Raw genomic sequence first — 15,763 nt, forward strand, 5'->3', positions numbered from 1 at the left:
TTTTTGACCGAAAAGTTTTGATTTTTTTGACCAAAAAGGTATTTATTAACGGGAATAAATATGTGCTTTGTCGGTATTAACCCTCGCCTTCGGTTCGGGTAATTATCAGCATTCAGACTCCAAGCAGTCTTAGCCTTGGTAATCAATCGGCGGCATATATCCTCGCAAGCTATGCAGTGCATGTCAAAATACAGCGCGAACAGCGACCTCATGCGGCCACTATTTTATGCAAATCAGTTGGACCTCATCGAGCGCCTTGGTTTAATCGTTGACGAAAGCTTATGTTTTTCTTTATTTTGCGCTAGATTTCTAGCGCACGACCTGATATGCGAATACAGATACACTGTAGGTGTAGGCTGGGCCGCATTTGGAGTGTCCAATCACACCTTAGTAAATCCCGACGTCATCAAATTATTTGCGGCTATTCGCCTTTTGCAGACGTGTTAGAAACCACATTTTTGTGCATTGGTGCTGTGTGCAAAAATGTGAGTCACACAACGTGTGTCTATGTATTATACCTTTCACCGCTATGATAGTTTCCACGCAACGATCGACCAATAAAAAAAAAAATTTAAGGTCAGCTTATGCTATTAGCCTAATGAGCACCACCCCAAAAACCTTACATGGACGATTGAACCAAGGCACTCGGTCAGGTCAAACTGATTTGCATAAAATAGTGGCCGCATGAGGTCGCTGTTCGCACTGTATTTTTACGTGCACTGCATAGCTTGTGAGGATATATGCCACTGATTGATTACCGCGTACGTAAGGACGAATAATGACAAGCGTCTTGACCAAGGCTATTGCAGTCTTAAACAGAGTGATTAAAACCTCCAAAGCACACATTTATTCCCTTATAAATGGAGCATGGCACGCCATTCAACTTCTGATGAATGGTGTACTGCGCACAGATTTTTTTCCTGTGGGTGAGTGAAGCCACTGATAGATAATTCAGTAATTTTTCCCTCCACTTAAAAAAAAAATGGTCGTTGGAAAAATTGACATAGCAGGGAACCGGGGACCTTACAATCCATAGCTCATCTCGTTAACCACTGTGGCAGCTCGAAAACTGCTGTTCTTTTAAATTCTTCAAATGTAATAAATTCACTAAATAATAACAGAGATGTGACGTCATTGTTAAAATGATTTTCCCATTTTAACAAATTCAACAATGAAGATGTACAAAGGCCTTCCTTTAAGCTAAAAGAGGAATTTGAGGAGGGTTTTAAGTAGGATAATACACTCTGAAGGGTGCCGTTCATGGAGGATTGAATGGTTGTTTTGGGCCATTTTCACCCACGATCTGCACGTTCATCGTGTATTATCCTTGACGCAATGTCTTTGGCAGCTGTCATATGTATATACACATGTGCTTGTGGTTTGATCTTTTAGTGTTATGGGGTGGGATGGGTAGGGGGAGGGTTGGAGTGTGGGAATTGGTAGGGGAGGGTGGGCTGGGTGGGGGATCTGGGGTAGACGCAGGCTAAGGATGGGGATGGGGGAGTTTGGTACATGTCATAGAGCTATTTAATATTGCTCTATGGTACATGTACACATGTGTGATGACATTTGTTGACTTTATGTTGGCATTTAGAAAAACTATGTACACCATCCTGAATCCTGGATCCCCTTATATTCACTAGATAAAACTGCTTGCCTGATTACTATCAACTGAAAGAAAAAGTTGTGCCTGTAGATGTCGAGTTATCATGTAATAATTGTTTTTATTTTCATACCTGTAAAGGGGCATGTCTTTAACTTTTAGTTTTGATTCTGCCTGGATTACTATCAGGTAATGCTGGTTAATGGCTCCATGCCTTGGAGCTGTACAAATACATGTAGCAACCCAACATTTCAGACACACCAAGACCTCTGCGCACTTTGGCGGCATGCAAGCGTTCAGGTTGTCTTTCACACTCAGGGATTTGCTTTTTAATGACTCAAAACAGCCTTACATGCCTAACTGGACGATTACTTCAACTTATAGAGGGTATTAAGGCCTGAAATCCCCGAAAATGTCATGTTTTGGATTGTTTATAAGCACTATTTGAAAGGTCTGGTTTAAAAGGAATTAAACTTAATTCTTACCGTTCCTGAGAAAAGACAACAACAAAAACCGGTATGGTATTTTTACATCGAACGTCATTGACATTTTGTGGTATACCCATTACATGTTTCAAGTCGTGTCTATTCAATGCAGCATACACATTACAAATACACAGAAATTGTTTCTTACATGTCTGCAAGATGTGAACCACTGTGCAGTGCAGTTGACATTATTTTGACTCCGGAAATTTGTTCTTGCATAAATAAACCCAAAACGCTTAGTTTTTAAAGGATGGTGGTGTGGACTTTTATATTTTACTTTAAGATACTATTCCATGTACATGTAAATATAATGTCGTTTAAAACGCATTTTGTAGCCCAATTGGGCACATTCCAGTCCGTGATGTCCCTTTTATATAAGCCGGTGTGTTTCTCTCAGGGGAAGTTTCATGAACTTTGGGTCGGAGCAGCATGACAGACCAGGTTCGCTCATCTGGAAGTTTGACAGTAGAATCCCTGTTCATCTTTGGTGACTGCTAGCTCCAGTTGCTCATGCATTGACATTTTGTATATTGTTGGTGAGTACATACACTGTTGATTGACACACTTTTGTGAGGTTATATTTTGAGGTCTAAGAGTTGCCTGTCTGAGGCTGTCTGAAACCCCTTGTTTATTATAGCTGAAGTCTACTTCACTCAACTTACCTGGGCCTAATTTCATAAAGCTGTTTACCGGTAAGCACATTTTTTCTGCTAACTATAGCAGGAAAAAATTTTGCACTTTCGTTTATGATCATCATCATGGCAGCCTCTTATGAAAGTTGCAGTGACACATCACAGAAAAGAAAGTCCAGCCCATTCAATTCAGAAATATATATGGCGCTGGCAACCTCATATTCTGAAGAAAAAAAGGTGTAATAGAGGGTGTTTTGAGAGGAGCAAAACTGACAAATATAAAATAGCAGCCTGGAAGCGAGTGAAGGGGTGTGTTAACTTGTAAGTATTTTGAGTAGCTGTTCTGCCTAATCAATATATAAATATAAGTCTAACGTTAGGCCTACATCCGTACGCGTCTGCTTCTTTTGGGAATATATATCTATGAAATTTAATGGATGCATTATTTATAATATGGCATTGTATTTTAAATATATAAGTGGTGTTTTATTTATTTGATATTGATTGAGATTGGTTGTGGGTTTGGTTTTCCTTACTTTGCACCGATTATATTTAATGTAAAATAGGCATGAGGCAGTCCAGCATGTCCTTAATTTACTGTGAAGCCTCTCCGAATCAAAAATTTGTCATGCTAAAGCCCCTGTCACACTTGTCTGAATCTATAATTCCGTTCATAAACCGATCTGAAATATTATTAATTCGGACACATTCGGAGAGAAATGTAAAAAGAACAGCCAGAAATGAAAATACACCGATCATAATCCGGTCTTATTCCGGATCTTATACGTTGCTATTCCGATTGCAATCCGTCTATATTCAGAACCTCTCCGATCATCACCGGACATGCCAAACTTTGTCGTCCCTGGATCTCCCTCTGAACCGGAATGCGGTATATCATCGGATAAAGTGACATCAAAGTCGGTGCGTCCGTTTTTTGATCGGCATTACAATGGTGTGGGTTCGGAATGAACTCTGAATACTTACGGTTATCGATCGGAATCGGAGGCCTGTTCCGTACTCTTCCGTACCTATTCTGCATTGCAACGAATGAGTACAGTGTGTATTCCGTGCATTCCGTGCATATTCCGTGTGTATACCGGATACCGTCCGTATTGAGGTTGCGGGGACAATTCGGAGAAATTATTAAACAGGTTCAATAATTTCTCCGAGTTCCTCAGTGCATCACCGAACGTACACGAGTATATAGCGTTGGAAAACCGAGGGAAATCCGTTTGAGTTCAGTTCAAACCGATTAAACACCGAATCCACAATGTTTTACTCGGAACATGAACGGAGTGACGATTCGGACGAGTGTGACAGGGGCTTAAACTTGTAATACTAGGCCTAGAAATGGAGTATCTCAAGCAAAATTCAATCGCTCAACATTAGCAGTTGGAGCCACAAATTAGATTTAGAGAATTTGGACCTGCGACTGGTTGTTGTGACACTTTTTAACAGGATAAGTTATTCCAACAAAACGCATTAACGTGAGGCGTGCATGCACAGTAACATTACTCGATAGTACTCATTAGCCATAGGCCTTTTTCCAAATAATTGTTAGACTTAGTAATACACGAATATGGCCAAATATCCTTCATCATTATAGCATTTAGATCACCTTTTAGCTTGAAAAAAAAACAGCTCATTTCTAACTATCCAGCCAACCAGAAAGTTTCGGAAGTTGAAATAGTTTAATGTTTGACTACTATGTATCAGGGAACCAGAGACGGTTCCGTAATGATAGCAGTTGAAAATTGCGTCTTGGTTGCCATAAACGACAGGCTACCACTGTGTTTTAAATTGTTGGTGGTATGGGTAATCTTCTTTTTTTTTTTACTATTTTTGTAATTTGTTTTTCATCTGCTAGAGTTGCTAGATGAAAAGAAATTGAAGGACTCTTTGGAGGAATTCTCCAACCCATATTGACGCTTTCTCTGGTAAGAACACAACAATGGACAAAAGATATTTTGTGTTGACAGCTTCATTTTGTTTTGTTTCTTTAACCCTAACTCCCTAGGGGGTGTGCAAAATCGTAGTGAAATTGGAGAATTCAGGACTGTTAGGGACTTCCATAAACTAAACATCACTTTTGCATTTCCTCATGAGAACGTTATTAAACATATTATAATTTAAATGAACTAAAAAAAAAATAGCAAATAAAATGCACGAAAAAGATGCAGTGCTTTCTGTACCTTCTTCAATGTTAGAAAGCTGCAAGAATCTCAAATATCCATATTAATCAAATATTCAAGCTGAAACAATAATTTGTTATATATTCAGCCGTGTGGTTGCAAAGGCCGATTTCTAAAGGTTACGCAATACTTTATTTTGAATAAAACAACATTCACACAGACATGTTCACAATGGCAGGCGTTTTTAAAAATTGTATCTTCATGCAACTCAGGGTTTGTTTCCCTTATAATGATCCAAAATATGTGCTAAAAATTGTTTTGAGATGTTCAGTATTTTTCTTTGAAATTGGAAAAATAGGCCTGGTTACGTGCATTTTTAAAAGTTGTAACACTGGAATATCTGTTAATCTTTTCAAGCCTCACGAATATTAATAATAAATAAGAATTTGCAGAAAAGCCTTCTTCATGAATTATTAATTGTTAAATATCACCCATTTTGCCAGCTTCCATTGGTCGATACTGAGACCCAAGGGAAGTCACGCCGAGTGACGCTAATCACTTCAGCCCAGCCCCCCCCCCCCCCCAGGTTGTCATTTTGTTTTTTTATTCATTCCCCCCCCCCTACGATTTGACCTTGGTGATATGTATGTGGCCCTTTTTTCGAGTAGTATAATAGGGGTGTAAGTGGCACCACCAACGTCAATAGTCTGTGCCCCCCCCCCCCCCCAATTTTTTTTTTTTTTTTGAAGAAAAAAAAATTGAAAGCCCCCCCCCCCCCCCCAGGGCCAAATCCTGGGTTGCCCCACCGGTTGCGGCATCGATGACGGCGATTTTTTTCACTGACATGAAGTTTAGAATTTCTTCTTCTGTTATAACATTTCAATCATACTGAGCATATTTTCTGAGAAACTCAACATTCAAAAGGCCATGTTTTTGGGGGGTGCATGATTTTCACTGCTCTGTTATAGCGTCCAAGTACGTAATTGGATTAACTTTGTTTAACAATGGCGACGTTTAGGCCTTAGCAACCACACATCTGTAATGCTGTTCAATTAGAATGAGCTCTTCACAAGTAAAAGAAATACAGTTTAAGACAAAATGATTACATAACATGTTTTTTAACGTTGCTTTTATGATAGTTTGTATATTTCAAATTGATTGTACATTTGCCTTTATTATTTTATTAGGATCTTTGATAAGCGGAGTCATTCAGCACTGCATTTGGCACCCCCGGACCTGAAGCAATTTTCTGTAGGTCTCTCTCAAAGATGGCTATCTAAGTAGGAGAACTCCAACTGCGTATTTTATGCAATAAAGCACTCATTGTGCAGTGTTAAAAATGTTCCAAACACGCGTGCTTGTTGCTCGAAACGTGTTCAAAATATGACACAGCCAATGCGCGTAATGCAAGTTGACGCTCAAAATGATGATGCACGTGGCTGGTCTGTAGTAAATGACGTCATTTGAGAGAGACCTATACAAGGATTATAGCCTGAAATTAATGTTATTGTAGAACTCTCATTATACTACAAGAGAGCCAATTTATTGAACTCCCCTCATAAGTACGTGTCAGAGGTTTGGAATCTCAGTTGCTTTTAATGTGTAAAGAAAATAATATTTCCCACTTTAACAGAGCTAAAGATTCAATGAAGATTTTCAGTGAAAGTGTTGACTGTTGACACATTTGCTTTGAAAAAAATTAGGCTACGTACTGGTACTAAATAAAAATCTATCCGACTTATTCTTAGCCATCAGAGAGATAAGAATTTTAAAGAATGTATCATTTCTTTGTATCCAAATGTGTGGCTAATTAATGAGTTTTATTCAAAGTCAGACATGAATGCTTTACTTTGCAATAACACAACTTTTGTTTTTGTGCTGCCATTCTAGGTGTTCCTGAAGAGAAAGTAAGTGCTCCTTTCCCAGAAAACGATTCAATCAGAACTCCAACCAAGAGAAAGATGACAGAGGGAGAAAAAATAACATTCGCAAAAGAGGAGCATAAGCAGCACACTCATATACAAAATATTGTATAGTACTTATGAAACCAAGACAAAATGCCATGGGTGAAAACAATGTAATTTTAACAGGTAAGTTGTCCTGGCTTGACAAAGAGCGTCTGGAAGAGTTTTGGTTGCATCCATCTCGGCTGCGTCCGCCCAATGAGGAGGATGATCCATGTGCTCGTGTTCGATGTGTGTTGTGCGTTTACCAGTTGCGTATCCAGTAAGCATACTCTGTAAATAAATGTGTGCATATTTATTTCTCTGGACACTTGACGGACATAGAGAGCACACAGCAGTTTTAGGAGTAGAAAAAAAATCAAGTCGCAATCAAATTTGGATTAATTTAGGCGCATAGTACACATTTTACGAAATAAACATTTGCAACGTGCTTGCCAAAACCTCCGAAGCATGCATTTATTACCTAATAATATAAAATTGATTTTCACGCAACACAGTGCGCGCTGCGCCTTTACACATGCCGCTTTAATTTTCGGCCTAATTATGGTTTATGGCTAGTTTTTACAATACAGTTCACCACCAAGAGCTTGCCCGGCAAAGACCATTTTTACAGTGCATCCCAGGAAGTATGACTACCTGCACAATTGACATAGTATTGTTTAGTCCAGTCATCCCCCCCCCCCAAAAAAACAAAAAAATTAAAGGTGTCATGACCTTTAATTTTCAGTTGCTTTATCTTTACTGCATTTCGTCGTTCGTATGATTCTTCCGTAGCAAAATCACACGGGAATGTCCAATTCTTGCAGCCACTTTGGCTGTTTCTTCATCAAGCTCGATTGATCAGACCGGTGGGACCATGAGGGGGCTTGAAGATTGGGCAGGCTTGCAGAATATGTTCCATTGTCTGTGGTAACCCACAAGGGCAGCTGTCGTCATCACAAGCCCCAATTCGGTGGAGGAAGGAGCGAGTCTTTCCCCACCCTGTGCGGATGCGGTTCAGCCTTACCCAGACTTGCGCTCGAGGTGGAGCCCTACAGGCTTGGCTGAAGGCTCTTTGATGAACTCATGCAGTGTGGTGTTAGCCCTCTACCATTTATCCTTCCATCTCTCATTCATCCTTCCATCTCTCATTCATCCAGAAGGGGGATAGTGGGACTCTGCTGCTGAGATCTTTGGCACAGATAGCAAAGTGTCGAGGCGGGGCAATCATCGGCAATAATTGGCACCAGGCTACTCAGTATGTCAGCTTTCTCTGCTGCTTTGAGGACGAGATGGTCACGCCGGATATGTGTGAGGATACATGCAGTGATCGGCAGCATAACTGTGGGTGTAGGTGTCATGCAGTCTGAGATGAGGCGCAGGGCGTCATTGATCACAGCGTCAATCCTTTTGGTGTGGCAGCTATGAGACCAGGCTGGAGAGCAGCGTACTCTGCTGTGGAATACACCCAGGGCAGTAGATGAGGTGCAAAGCGTTGTGAAATCAGCACCCCAGTTGGTGCCAGCAAGCTTCTTTGACCCGCTTCGATGTCTTTTCAGCTACCTTTTTTAGGTGTGGGCCGAAGGTGAGGCTTCGATCAAGCGAGACCCCTAGGTAGACTGGCTCAGGGTCAAACTTCAGTTTCGTGCCATTCAGTGTGACGGTCAGCTTCTTCCTCGCTAGTCTGATGGCAAGCTGAGCAGACAGTTTTTGATTCACTCTGTTTCTGGTGCCATTGTTGGAAGTAGCCACATTAGGGCTGCGAGGTCCGTGTTGAGGGTGCGTTGGATTGCCTAAAATGACTTGTCGGGATAGCCAAGGGCACTATCATCCGCATAGATATACTGATCAGATACAGTACGCGGAAAGTCGGCTGTGTAGGTATTGAACAGTATGGGTGTCCAGACAGAGCCGTGCGCAAGCCATCTCGGAGCCGACGCCTCCTACTCCGGTCACCACTAGATGTTTCCACAAAGAAGGAGCGATTCTGATCATAATGATCATGATGAACTTGACATGAGTAGCTTGATGTCGAGGCCACGGTGCCATACGGTGTTGTACGCGGCTGTGAGGTCGACGAATATAGCCCCAAACTGTTATTTCCTCTGGAATGCGGCTTCAATGTCGTTGACGAGGCGCAGTAACTGGTCTGTGGTGGATCTACCTTTGCGGAAACCAGCCTGAGCATGTGGTAGATGAAGTTCAACAATGCTACTGATGCGGGCTAGCAATCCTTTCCAACAGTTTAAAGGCATGCAAAGGAGTGAGATAAGGGCGGTAGCTTTTTGGATCACAGCAGGTTTCTTTGGTTTTAAGATAGCAGTGACTTTAGCCTGCCGCCATATAGCAGGGATGGATAAGAACACACGAAGCCACTCGGTCGCCTGCGGACCCATGTTGGTCAGAATCTCTGAGTGTACCATGCTTTGCCATTCTTCAAGCAGGAGATTGCGTCGAGGAGCTGCTTCGTTGCGATAGGCCCAGATAGTCCGCTGGTGGCTAGTTGGTTCTTGATGGATTCCCTTATCTCTGCATTCACTTTGTGGTTGTGAGCTTTCGCCTCCTTGCCATGGTCTTTCCACTTCTCAATGTTTCACTAGTGTGGTCGCGATGGAGTTAGCAGAGACAGGGCAAGGCTTTGCTTTACTGCTACGTCCGGTAAGGCGGTTGATGGTAGCCCAGCCCTTGCGGCTAGAGTGGTTGAAATCAATGTTGTTTATAAATTTCTGTCCACCTCTCAGGTTTTTTTTCTCGCCGAGGACATTTATGAGCAACCTGCTCTATTCGGCCTTCTCACTCGCTCTGGCATCATTTGTTATCTTTCAGGGCTGCGTTGCATTCGGCATCCCAGCATGGGATCGTATTGGCCACGCCTGCCACGAGGGATGGATGACTTTGCGGCGACGGAGAGCATTGTGGTGAATGCCGTGTATGCCTCGGATGAGTTCCCTGTTGGACTGGGGAGGTCTTGGGAGAGGGAGCCAGTGAGGTGACGCAAACTTGGTCCAGTCTGCCTTTCTGAAGTTCCACCTCTTCTTGTTGAGGCTTGTGATCTGTTGTTGCCAATTATGATGGGGCAGTGACCAGAACGGGGGGAACCTGTTGAGGACTATGCGTGCACAGTTTGGTGTGATATCAGAGGATACAAAGCTCAAGTCTGGGTTGGACCACTTCTTGTGTCGACTGGAAAAGAATGTGGGGTTATCTTTTGCATCGTAGAGCAGGTGAAGGTCTTGTGTCTCAGCCCAACGAGCAACGGCTTTCTCATCCAGGTTTTATGCCAGGGTAACCTCAATTTGTGTGACGGCTATTGAAAATCTCCGCATACGATGGAGGGGGCTGTTGCTGTTGGCAGGTTTCGTTGGCTGACTGTCACAGGTGGGGGTTTGCAAGGGTTTGCTATCTTATAATCTATATAATTATCAGAGCGAGAGTGCTGACTTTGATGTACAGAGCAATATCTGCTAGGCGCATACATATTTGTACTCGAACCTATGGAAAACTCACAAATTTTGTTCGGCTTTTGTTCAGCTATAGAAAGGCTTGTGTACGGCTATTTGCATATTATGTTTGTGTTCCTGCGTGGTATTGATGATGCCGATACGCTCAAAAACGAAATGCACAATCAGGAAAGGAGCGTTTCATATTGCTCTGCATAACGACGCAAATGCTGTTTGTTTGTTTTTTACCTTTATGGCGTGTAAGTTGTTAACGTTTGTTGTTTTTACGCATCGCATTTGAGTACACATTCACAATTCACTCCATCAAACTTAATTGTGTTCTAAAAACACACACGCGTACAGGAAGGATTCAACGTATCTCTTAGGCTCGACTCAAAGTCGGAACTGCTTTATGTTGGTATCTGAAAACATGTACAAACAAAATAATAAAATAATCACAAAACCACTTAGTTTACATCCTTCCAGAAGCGGGACAATTAAGTTACACTTAAATATGCGTTCAACTTTCAATGCAATCTAACATTGCGCGAACACACACGTGTATAATGAGTGCAGAGTCTTTGCATACATGTGATTCAAAATTTACCAACTCGCATGAAAATAATTTGTATGGGCACTTTTTAACGTTTTGATCCAGATTCAAAGCATGAGGGCTTGTGTGGACCGTCTGCGCTAAACGTGCTTTTATGCACAGACCGAGTGCAATTCAAGACTTGGGCCATATCTACATATCTCCGTGTGTAAGAATGAGTTTAGCGCTCTAGTGAATAAATATATCTCCATAGCTCTATGGTATTAAATAAAGCTTCATGTATTCAATATAGCCCTGTGGTATGTAATATAGCTCTATGATAATTAATATAGTTCTGTGTGTATTCTTTCGGATTGTCCCTTTTTTTTCCACATTCAAATAATTTATGTGCTTTTACCCAAGAAAATGCATTTGTTGGTTAAAATCCTCAGTTATTATTTCCAAAAGCATGTGGCCATACCGGCGATTCCCAAATACAGTGTGCAACCTAGACGAAGCCGCGGAGAGTCCACTCTTTCACAATGCATTGTGGTACAAATATAAGATCCTGATCTTTATTTGTGTACAGGTTGGTTTTTTCCCCCATGGGGACCGAGTTGACTCGGACTGAGTGGTTCGGTACAGAGTTGACTGGTTCTTTGCTTTATAATGAGTGCGTTTGATTACTTCCCCAAGCTTACTCGCGCTTGGCTCATCGCGGGATGACAGATAGCGCAGTGGAGCTAACTAAACGAACGGTTTCGGGTAACGTTTCGTGCAAGAAGAGCTGGAAAGTTTAACTTTGACATGACACACCAGCATCCGAATCAACTATCTAGAGCTAGGTCTAGGGTCCACGCCCATTGAATACGGGGACCATGCTGACAATATGAGACCCGGAGCCGTAGCTCTTGAAGCCCGTTTCGGACACGGCCTCAGGGCGCCTGGGACCGCCGGACGTCACGTTGGCAGCCATGTTTATTGCTTGGCCTTATGGGAGGGATACTTACCCAAGTAACAGGCTCGGCGAGTCGGTTACTTGGCCCAGGCTCGATTTAAGCACGAGAAGTCCCGGACGTGAGAGTAAATCGAACGCTGTCGCACTTGCATGAGTAAGCGTGGGGGAAGTAATCAAACGCACTCGTTGGGACTAATGTTAGCAGAGAACTCGATTAGAGTAGAGAGTTGACCTGCACCCTTTTATTTCTCAACCGTAAACTTCAAAACTTGACTCTCCAAAGCAACTTCTTGGTATTGGCACTGTACTGGAGATCGCCCGTGTTGGATAACTCAGTTGCTAGTACACTGGGAATCGATCCTTATTAAAATAAGGATCGGTTTCAATTTATGTTGTGCCTGTTGCGGTACTCGACCTCTATTTGTTCCCTAATGGCTTGTCCTTTTGCTGATCCGGCTCCTTCAATGTGACGCTCACAATCTGGTTCAATGTTGTCCATGGGTTCCTCAGGCATCAATCCACGCAACATCTCCAGAATTCGTCGCTTCATCGACCAGGAAAGCTGTACTCGTGCTATGAGGGCCTTGATTCTGTCTAGACTAGACTATGCCAACTCTCTTTTGGCCGGTTGCAGCAGCTCTGACATCTCAAGACTGCAGCGTCTACAGAACAGGGCTGCCTCGTACAAGTTCCTCGTCGACATCCCTGTACTCCACTATTGCGATCTCTTCACTGGCTTCCGATCGGACAACGCATTATTTTCAAAATCCTGTTATATGGTATAAAAGTCAATCCACGGTCTCACTCCCATATACCTCTCGAACAGCATTTCATCCTACAAACCTTCACGACCCGGATTACGCTCTGCCACAGACACAACCCGGGCTCGTAGTGCCTAGGGGCCAAAGGATGGTTGCGGAGAGGTCATTCTCTATCTGTTCCCCTAGATTGTGGAATGATCTCCCATCAACCATCAGACTGGCTCCTATCCCATAAACATTCAGAAGCCTCCTCAAAACGCACCTGTTTGCCTGATCTCTTTTGTGATTTACTCTTTCAATGTATCTGTTTATTTTTCTTTGTTTTTGTTTGTAAAGCGCTTTGATCGTTAATTTGGAACTGCGCTAATATAAGCACCGGTATTATTATTATTATTATTATTATTATCCTCGAGATGTGATTTATGTGCTTGCATGGTTATTCACTGATAACATTTTGTGATCAGAAAAGATTAAAATAATGTCTGAAGCCCGTTAAAGTGTGTGAGCTGTCAATTTTCAAATAATTTAGTATTTGATTATTTGTAACTGTTAGTTGCTAGTCAGGCTATTTGTAACCGTTAGTTGCTAGATGGGTCTCCTTATACAACTAGGTCCTCCCTGTACTGAGACCTACTGTTCCACTTCAGTCGGCACCAAGCTTGCTCTAGGATCCCAGCTACTTCGCATCCACACAGGATGCAACTTCACACTTCATCGATTTCGCTTTTGCTACTTAAGTATTTACTTTCTTTAGAGTTTAAGGCACTCTCCTTAAGACGGTCAGAGCATACTGACCAGAACGTCGAGTTTATACCTCTGGTTCTTTTCCGAACCATTCTCTTGGTTGAGAAATTATTCGCACATGGTGTTTCCGCAAACCTTGCTTTATTTAGTATCTCCACCATGCAAAGCCTCAAATCTTACTAGTCAGGTTTTACACACGCCAAGCTGAATCCGCCTTCCTCGATGGTAAAATGACGCCATTTACTATTAATTGTCGGCATGACACAAAGTGTCGAAGTATGAAGTTGTACAATTAATATTGAAAACGTGATATTTACCTGCTTCCAAGTAGATAGAGAGACTCTCCGCCAAATCTGGCTGTCGTGTTCCGACAGTCTTATCACGAGAGCAAGAAATCTCTTTCTGTGGTCACAATGCCACTTTCAAGGTCTTAACCTGAATTTGGGGTGGGGTTTTTTTTTCTCCAAAAATGTGACAAAATAAAAACTGCTGGATTCAGTCTGAAACATCAAGAAAACACATCTGTGGAAAAGGAAAGGGTAGTTTACAGGTTTTTTATGCCCCGCCGGCGGAGCCGAAGGGGCATACTGTTTCCGCCTTGTCGTCCGTGTGTGTGTGCGTGCATATGCCTATTGTCAGTTTGTCGATATTTTTTAAATGGTCACTTAGGTGCCAGTACGGGGCAGTCGTAAATTAAATTACCCGTGTGGCCTTCGCTGAGTTAACAGCCAGCAAGGTCATCAAGATTGTATTGGATATAATTAATATGTCTCGACATTTTAGGGAATATTTTCGAGTAATATAATAAATTTCGAGTGTCTTGGGTAAAAACGGTTGGAAACAATCAGTCAGTAAATGCTTATCGTTGTTTTGTTCTGTTTCTGTATTTAAAACAGTTGATGATCTATCATCCCCATCAATTTCACTCAAGACCCTGCCCCCATAAGACTAAAATTCAGTTTGATATCCACACAGCACGCAGCAGTGTATTTCCGTACTCTGCAGTGGGGGAATCGCCAAATACAACCATTCAAGATGCGTTTTCATCCCCGTCCGTTCCGAGGCGTATCGCAATCCACTAATTGGATGAAGACCGTCTGCATATTTCATGCAATTTTGTGGTTGCTGTGACAACTTTGAATTAAATTTATTTGTTGGAGGAAAAAAGAAACGTTTTCAATACAATTTCAAAATCACAACATGTATTTTTGGTCCGTAGGCGAATCAAATCATGTAATTGGGAGGAAAACCGGCGGCATATTCCACGCAATTTCCTTGTCGTTATGGCAACGTTGAATGCAATTAATTATTGGCGGGGAGAAACGTTATTTAAAATACAGGTTATTAATGGAGACAGAATAAGAACCACAGATGCTGCAAGACATTTGAAGCGGGAAGACTTTTCCTTCCTTGAAAATGACCCGACAATATCTGGCCAGAAAATATTTCGAAGCTAGGGGAAAGTGTGGAAATTTTGTTAAACATTTCTTGAAATGCATGTACATATTTTTTTGCTTGTCATAAATAAGTTGCTATTTGTTGTTCCTGTCGATCAGAACAAGAGATGTTTTATTTCTGATATCACTCAATATGTGTCGTTTAAAAAAAGTTAAAGGGAAGATACAACATTTGCAAACATCACAAAACGAAATGATCAAATTATCATGAAATACCTTACTGGATTGATAGATGACAGTCTTAAAGCATCCTGTGAAGTCGTGGCTCCTGGTGTGCTATCATTCTCAAGAAAAATGGTATTTTTCCACGCGCTGGTCGCCGACCAGCGTTGGAAAAATCTGGCTTTTTTCAAAACCTGCTTCTAACTTTTCATAATTAGTTATTCATTGTTTTCTTTGCACTTGATTGCACACCTGTGAAGGGGTACAAGCCTGCTAGACTGATTCTCTGACTTCACAATTCCCAAAAGTCTATATATTGCTCCGTTTCATCTTAAGTGGGGTCGGGGGACCAGACTACAAGAACAGGATTGGTTTCCTTGGTTTTTCCAACATCTACAAGCCCAAAACGTGAAACAAGTCATTTTAACAATATTGCTTATAACATACTAATCCTCCAAACCCATTTATTTCTGAAAATTGCAGCAAAAGCAAATGTTGTACATTAACAGGGTGCATATAACACGAGACGGCTGCTAATATTTTTTGAGGCGGCGGTCAAACTTTAAGGACCATTGGTATCACTAGGGTTGGTTTTCTCTTTGTATTTAGTGAAAAAAAAAGAATATCAATTTCCCTTGCAGGGTCTGGCGTTACACAAGCACTACAAGAACGCTCTTGTAAAGATGGCCTATGAATAAACAAGGTGGCTGATGTGCGATGAAGATTGACATAACCATGACGTATAAGTGGTATGTCGTAGGTAAGATTCAAATTCAGTGATTTCTTGCGTACGGCCGCGTAGTCTCCTACGTAAGTATGACGTCATATCGACACCAATGCAAAACCCGGAGCGCCATAAATCTCCTTCTTTTCTATTGCATGTTAAAGTTACTATGATTTTCTTAATCATCTCT

The 15,763-nt window shown here is 41.8% G+C and overlaps 1 long non-coding RNA gene across 1 annotated transcript; it reads left to right on the plus strand.

Moving 5' to 3' along the window:
• Positions 1–2,377: 2,377 nt before the first annotated feature.
• LOC119739426 lies at positions 2,378–13,822 on the plus strand. Its single transcript, XR_005272572.1, has 3 exons — positions 2,378–2,624; positions 4,588–4,657; positions 6,040–13,822. It is a non-coding gene; the product is annotated as an uncharacterized LOC119739426 (long non-coding RNA).
• Positions 13,823–15,763: the final 1,941 nt, after the last annotated feature.

This window comes from Patiria miniata, unplaced genomic scaffold (genome assembly GCF_015706575.1).
Source record: "Patiria miniata isolate m_02_andy unplaced genomic scaffold, ASM1570657v1 HiC_scaffold_30, whole genome shotgun sequence".
NCBI lineage: Eukaryota > Metazoa > Echinodermata > Asteroidea > Valvatida > Asterinidae > Patiria > Patiria miniata.